The following is an 8,069-nucleotide window of genomic DNA, read 5'->3' on the forward strand; positions in this document are numbered from 1 at the left end:
CATTTTATAATAATGTTCTGTCTTTCGTTAAATTTAGAACACACTATCTTACAAAACATATTTCATAAACTGACGTGTGTACATTTACCGGAAATATAACTTGATCTGTTCATCTTTGATGCAAGTCTCGTGTGTCACAGCATACACTGTGACCTTGTAAGATACTGAGACTGATTTTGATTTACAAGCTGAAAAAAAATATTAGACAGGACACAGCAGTTATTTTAGTATTATGATAGAGGGCGAAAGTTGGAGAGAGAGAGAGAGAGAGAGAGAGAGAGAGAGAGAGAGAGAGAGAGAGAGAGAGAGAGAGAGAGAGAGAGAGAGAGAGAGAGAGAGAGAGAGAGGAATTTATATAATATGTCCCACATCCCTTTGAGAAACGACATTTTAAAACCCAACGGTGCTCCATGTGTCATTAGCTACACAGACTTTTGTTAGAGATTATCCTACGCACAGCCAAACTCAGTCCCTTGTGATGAACTGACAAATCCTACAAAATAAACATTAAATCACCGCTGCATGTACCACGCTATCAACCATCATGTAAATATTCCCAACAACGAAAGACGCAAAACCAGAAGTGCCGTTTGAATCATAAGAGTTAGCTTCGTTCAGTGGCCTACAGGCACAAAATAATTGGCGCCCCATCAGTACAGTGTATAGCTGAGAGACTTAAGTAAGGACATAAGCCTCTCTCTCTCTCTCTCTCACTCACTCTCTCTCTCTCTCTCTCTCTCTCTCTCTCTCTCTGGTAAGGATTCTTCACTTCATGGAAACAAAATGGAGAGAGGGGAAGTCAGGACGTTGTAATAGGAAAAGTAGGAGGAGGAGGAGGAGGAGGAGGAGAAACGAAAGGAAGAAATAAGAAGAAAAGAAAAAAGTAGACAGAATTCTGTTCGATCTGCCACCAACAAGGATTATCTTTTTACTTTCTTCTTCTTCTTCTTCTTCTTCTTTTTCTCCAGCTCCTCCCCTCCTCCTCCTCCTCCTCCTCCTCCTCCTCCTCCTCCTCCTCCTCAACCGGGAAACACGTAACATAATCAACTTTCAGGCATTTTCCTATCATGCGGCCGAGAGAGAGAGAGAGAGAGAGAGAGAGAGAGAGAGAGAGAGAGAGAGAGAGAGAGAGAGAGAGAGAGAGAGAGAGAGAGAGAGATAAAACAAGAGAGATCATAAGGGGAGGACGTGGGCGGGAGGCGTGAAGGGACGGAAAGAAAGGAGGGAAGAGAGGGAAGTTAAGGAGAGGAGTAAATGGAGAGTAAATGGAGAGGAAATGGAGGAGGAGGCAGGTGATGAGAGGGGAAATGGGTGAGGGGAAAGCTAATTAAGGAGCAGGAGATAGTGTTTACTAGGGAAAGTTGAAGGAGTGGGCTGTGGAAGCAACGAGAAGGCTAGGGAGGAGGAGGAGGAGGAGGAGAAGTGGTGGTGGTGGTGGTGGAAGTGTGATAGATGCGGGCAAAAGTGGAGGAAACTAAATGATATTCCATCTTAGTTTAAAATAACAGTTTTTTTTAGTATTCCTCCTCCTCCTCCTCCTCCTCCTCCTTTTCCTCCTCCTCCTCCTCTTCCTCTTCATCCTCCTCTTCACCGTCATCATCTAGTATTTTCCAACAGAAGGAAAGTCTCCACTAATCTCCTTCATTTATAATCCTTGTTGGTGACTTGTCCTCTTTATTCTCTCCCAGGAAAGCTTATATTTCAGTCCCCCTTATTTTCTAACTGTTCCGTTTTCTTTCAGCGTCACTTCATTATTGCCGTCCTTACATAATTATTTTCCTGCTATTCAGTTCAGAATTAGTTTAGCTTAGCAGTAAATATCAGCAAAAGAAAACGAAATTGCAGTGTTTTTAGATAGGATAGACTTACGTATTTTTTTCTTGTTTGCTTGTGTCTCCATATATTCCACTGTTCATGCTTTGATTTTCTTTTCTTTCCACTTTTTCCCGTTGTGCTTTTTCATGTTATCCTTGTATATATATGTATGTATATATATATATATATATATATATATATATATATATATATATATATATATATATATATATATATATATATATATATATATATATATATATATATATATTCTTACAGTCTCTCTCTCTCTCTCTCTCTCTCTCTCTCTCTCTCTCTCTCTCTCTCTCTGTGAATACCAATCATTAAGTCCCAATTAAAGCAGACTGTGATATAGACCATTAACCTCTTGATGTCTTGAGCTGCTTGTTTCCCTTCATAGATCTAAATTAGAGGGCTGTGTGTTGTCGCGGCGAGGGAGACGAGGAAGTAACTGCGAGGAAGAGATGGCGGGGAATAAGCAGCACACGTAAAGAAGACACGATGAGCTTTGAAGATGAAAGTGAAGGAAAGAGTCAAGGAGATGGTGGATAACAGGCATGATGAAGAAGAATTACTCACACACGCACACACACAGAAGAAGAAACGGGCAAACGACACGAGGGAAGATAATTACGAAGAACAATGAAAGGAATAAGAAGGGAGGGAAAAACAATGAGCAGGATAAAGAAAAAAAGAAGAAGAATTGAAGAAGAAAACGTAAAAGGAAAGAGGAAATTACGACCAATTCAAAGGAATAAACTAGGAGTAGTGACAGGAAGGGGAAAAATACGGAAGGAAAGAGAGGTGACAGCTTACAAACAAAAAAAAAAAAATAGAGATAAGTCTACGAAGGAAAAAAAAAAGGAATAAAAAACGGGATTTGCGAAAGAAAGAAGAGCGGAATGAATGAAGGAATGAATGAAGGAAGGAAGGAAGGATAATAGATTTTCACTTTTTCTCCGCTTTATCCTCCCTCCCTCTTCCTCCCTTCCTTGCAAACTAAAAGTACATCAAACTATCTTATCGCATTTTCGCACGTCTAGCTGAAAGAAGTGGCCATAAAAATCAACGGTTTCATAAAGCCTCAGACCGCGACGAAGTGGCGACGCCCCGGGGCGTGGACTAGCAAGGACGACCTCCTCAGTCCCCGTGCCCTGCGCATCGTGGAGGGCATTCGGCCTGTGATAAAGAAGATGCGGCTGCCCGAAGGTCCTCACTGGTGGAAGCGGGACAGCGTTGGTACTGCTGCTGTTGGTGCTACCTGCCCTGCTGAGTGGGCCAAGCAGCAGGACACCAGCCTGCTTTCTCCACACTGGAACCTGCCTGCCTTCCCAGAATGCACTGCCGCGCCTCGCCACCGTGGTGTGTCAGAGGCGGGGGTACCCGAGGTGCCCCTGCCCACCCACGGGCGGCGTGGTGGGGCAGCGAAGGGCAGCAGGCGGTGGCTACGCCCCTTCCTCACTGTCGTGGCGGCCCTGGCCTATATGATCCTCGTCCCGTGGCTCGCCATCCGGAGCGACAGCTTCCTGGACGCCATTAGTGGGCGGCTGGATGGTTGAGTGCAGATGTGGTTGAGTGGTTGGGTGCGGATGTGGTTGAGTGGATGAGTGTACGTGATTGAGTGAGTAGGTGGGTGAGTGGGTGGATGAGCAGTCAAGACATCTGAATGTAGAAACATGTTGTGGACCAAGTGGTTGGCTACCAAGTGACCTGTGGCCCAAACACCCTGAGGCCTTGATGGTCTCAGGCCAGTCTAGCCTGACCCGAGGCCCTTGTCACCAGAGCATCAAATTATTTGCTCCCCTGATACGGGCAGCGTGAAGCGTGCATGTACCCACTCCCCACCTGTCGGGAATCCATTACCTTTGCCTGTTGCCTTCAAAGGAAACATTCAGAATGTTATGATGAGAGAGAGTATGAATGCAGGTTTAACACTGACAATGAACGTACTGTGTATCATCGCCTTCTTTCCATTTTCATCTTCCAGTTTCGTCTCCTTTCATCTTTATTTTACTCAAAGTGACTTTTCATTCTAGTTCTTCTTGTTTCCTTGTCGCTTTTCTCCTCTCTCTCCGTCTTCATGTCTGTCTGTAGTTCTGCAGCCGCCAATGTAGTCAATGTTACAACACTTAAATATTTTAAGATTTATCAATCTAACACGTATTCGCAAAACTGAATATTTCTTTGTTATTTTGGATTGGGTGGGAAAAAATAACAAAGGTGTGTTAAGTGTAAAATGACGACGCAGAATCAGAGAGTGAGTGAGTCATAGGAACGAACATAAGAAATAAGGGAAGCTTCAAGAAGCGACCAGGCTTACACGTGGCAGTCCCTGTGTGAAATATACCCACCTATTTCCACCTATCATCCCCATCCATAAACCCGTCTGATCTTCTCTTAAAGCTCCCTAATGTCCCACCACTAACAACATGATTACCGAGTCCGTTCCACTCATCTACGCAAAGGTGTATTATCCTCATTAGTTAAGTTACTGCAGATGACTACCAGTAAACACCTTTATGGCCCTCCTCCTCCTCCTCCTCCTCCTTGTCTCTTTCCATCTCCTACCTCAGCCTCCTCTCTTCTCGTCTTTTTTTTTTCCTCTAATTTATTTTGTCTCTCCTTTGTTTATTCATAAATTCTCTTCTCTTTTTCTACTTCTTCGTCTTCTTTTCGTGCTCCTCCTCCCTTTTCAGTCTTTTTTCCTGCACATTCTCCTCTTTTCGTCCATTCATCCACGTCCTTTTCATGTGTGTGTGTGTGTGTGTGTGTGTGTGTGTGTGTGTGTGTGTGTGTGTGTGTGTGTGTTTCTTTCGCTCACTGATTTTAATGTAACTTTTTATTTGTTCCCCGTGTTTGTCTTGATGTCCTTATTTGTTTGTTTTTCAGGCTCCCTTCGCTCGCTCGCCTTGTGTCTTACTTTTATCAATATTCCTTATTCCATGCTTCTGTTCTTCCCTTTCTCCCTTCTTTTCTTTTGTTCCTTTTTAAGATTGATACCTGCTTCTAACTCATATTTCTTTCATTTATGCAGTTTTCATTTACATTTTTACTTCTCTCTCTCTCTCTCTCTCTCTCTCTCTCTCTCTCTCTCTCTCTCTCTCTCTCTGACATGTACGGCATAGAAATGGTTATATTATTTTACCTGGAGATTTATATTTATTAGAGGAGCAACACAGGTAAATAATGGACACGTCAAGTGCAATCCAGTATCGAGCTCAAGTATTTTGTCTTGATCCTTTTTTTCATTAACCGGCCAATTTACTTGACGTATTAACAAAAGGCCAATGAATTTCCAGTTTGACTTTTTCTTTCATAGTACAAAATGTTTAAGTGTTCGTTATTATTCGTATGAAAATTAACTAAGTCTTCAATTACCCTTCATAGGACAGTTATTTTCATTTTTTTTTCTTTTGTCATTAGAATTTTGTTTTATTGTTACTATTCATAAGATTTTTTTTTGTTTACTTTTATAGAAATATATATCTATGTTTTTATTACGACCCAAAGAACAATGAACGTAAGATTTAATGCCATTTACTGGACAAGCAATATTCAAGTTCACGTTACCATCCCCCGTCCTTGCAATCAGCCAAGCTTTCAACGTGCAAGAGAAATCCCGTGTCTTCTCACGTCCCTCTACCCAACAACTGTCGCCCCGGGGACGCACAGAGGGACAAGTGTGCTGAGTGGAGCATTGGCGCGAACGTGACTGACGGTGAGGGAATTAACTCAAAACATAACAACCACTGGCCAACGAAATTATTCTTAAAACAAGTAACGTTTATGAACACTGAAAATTATTCGTTCCATTTAGTATGATGTAAATTAGTCTCTCTCTCTCTCTCTCTCTCTCTCTCTCTCTCTCTCTCCTACCTACTAAACACGCCACCTACAAATTCTCTCTCAATATACCACGCCTATAAATAATCTTCCACCTTGTATACAGGTGCCATCAATTTCCCCCTGCAAGCTGTGAGTTATCCCGCACTCTACGCGCCAGTAATGAAAAATAAGGAGGCTGTGGCGTCCAGGTTGGTGGGAGATGCATCGCGCCATCACATGCACACACTGACACGGCACGAGCAAGGGGAACGTGTGTGTACATGCTGCTTCGTGTTTGTGAGTTATGCGAGTTTTCTTTGGCTATTTTAGTGAGTTAATGCTGCAGTTTATGACACTAAAAAGCACTGTATGTAATTATAACAGGCATCTACGATAAAGAAAATAGAGCTAAAGTTTTTTTTTTTTTCACTATAATGCGCTAAACTTTGCAACACAAAGTACTGCACAGAGTTTTAATAATCACATACGTATGTACAAGACAGCAAATTACAGTAGAAGATTTTTTTTTTCCATTATGTAATGAAGGGAAGGAAATGAGAGAGTAGTTCATCATACAAAGCTGTGTGTCATAAGCAGTGAACAAGCTTAATCACAGACCTGTTCTCAAAGGCCACACTGGTAATTAGTCTGGCTCAGGTTTTTTTTTTCTTTTTCCTGTGAATGATGCAGAATCCTTGCTAAATAATAATTAAAATCCCAATAAAGACCTAGAAAACTACAATGACTATTACTACAGGCTGTGAAATGTTGCGATAAGACGTAGAAATGTTTGATAATGTTGTGCGTCCTCATCCAAGTCAGATTCAGTGGGGACACGTTCTCCCTGGCCGTCCTTGTCCACATGTCACATTCGGTGCAGTTCAAACTGAAGTAACAAATGCACCAGTTTTGTTCGCGTGACAATGGTCAGGGTCAGACTGCGCTGTGTCTTGTGTCTCCACGAATACCTCTGGCTGCTTCAATTGATTGCTTCGTTTTTCTTCCTCTTTTTTTTATTCATTTTATTTATTTACTTATTTCTTCTTTTTTTTTTTTGTGGTTAGTGGAAGACATGCCTGTGTTAAGTACTGTGACAGGTGGGGAGGTGTCGTGATGCACCTGTACTCCACACTCAGGTGATGAAGTAACAAATATACATTTGTACCTTAATAACAAATCGTAATTTAACCACTTAATCATAGCGACAAAGTAAAATAAAAAAAATTAAAATTAAAAGTCTAGAGTTGAAAAACTGTGTTATGCAAGTCAGTAAACAAATGACAGCTTTGGTGGCAAGATAAAAACAAAAAAGTGTTGCAGTTTTATACGGTAATCGTAGTGAATATCCTTCCCAACACGAAAAAAAAAAAAAAACCAATGGCTATGTCTTGTATGAATTAATTTTATTTAGTCCACCAGCCGTTCCTTGGAATCCACTCCAGGGTGACTATAACAAGTTTGCATTTGCTCCGGTTCCTAATACTCTCCTCCTGCATACTGGATCCCTGTCGCCCGCCCTCCCCTTATCTCCCTGAAGCATTCCAACACTGTCTTGCTATCTGATGAGGCACTACACACTACTTTAGTCAGCACAACACTTCACACACAGTTAAATATCCTTATTTCCACGTTCCTGATCCTACCGTAACAATATACATGAATACACAATTTTATGTGTGGCAAGAGGACTCTTCTATAAATATTATAGGAAGGAATAAAAAAAAAAAGCCGTAGAGGACAAGAGACTTTATGGCGCACAATATTTCACAGAGACACGAGTGTTCATTTTTCCGTGTCTCTTCAGCATACATACAGATGAGGGGCGCTGCACTAAGGGGACGTGACTGGATGAGCGCGGGTAGGATGGCTATGAATGCGGTGGAATGGCGGTCCTGATGATGGTCATCCACCCATTAAGTGTTCCCCGCCCCTCAACTAAGAGAATAAAAAGCAAATCAAAAACACAATTTTTAAAAACATTGACCCATAAATAATTTACCGTTACATGGACACTTTTAAGTCTCAACACACTGCCGGTGGCTGGGAGCACCAAACACTGATGCTGAGGCACGCTAAAAAGGCAATCAAGGAAGGTCAGTACCCCTCTACACTAGGAAATTTAAGTTTCCGAGTATAATAATAGCAACTTGGTCTCTCTCTCTCTCTCTCTCTCTCTCTCTCTCTCTCTCTCTCTCTCTCTCTCTCTCTCTCTCTCTCTCTCTCATGGTCATTAGTGCACCAGGACTCCCCACATGTGCACTACACGTGGTGATGGCGGCACGAACGGAATGAATTAAAAAGACGAGTTAGTCGGCAGCCAATCATCGTATTATCAAGGCTAATCAGGTTGTCACTCCCGCATGTTTTGGCAGACTAACGACCCTCACTGAATTGATTACGAGGATCAC

At 42.0% G+C, this 8,069-nt stretch overlaps 1 long non-coding RNA gene across 1 annotated transcript in view; it reads right to left on the bottom strand.

The window, feature by feature from the left end:
* Positions 1–7,392: 7,392 nt before the first annotated feature.
* The window catches only part of LOC135093698 (uncharacterized), a 14,675-nt gene continuing 13,998 nt past the window's right edge, over positions 7,393–8,069 (bottom strand). Inside the window, exon 3 of the long non-coding RNA XR_010263467.1 lies at positions 7,393–7,596. This is a non-coding gene — a long non-coding RNA (uncharacterized LOC135093698). The remainder of the gene's footprint in view (positions 7,597–8,069) is intronic.

Source organism: Scylla paramamosain, chromosome 43 (assembly GCF_035594125.1).
Source record: "Scylla paramamosain isolate STU-SP2022 chromosome 43, ASM3559412v1, whole genome shotgun sequence".
Lineage (NCBI taxonomy): Eukaryota > Metazoa > Arthropoda > Malacostraca > Decapoda > Portunidae > Scylla > Scylla paramamosain.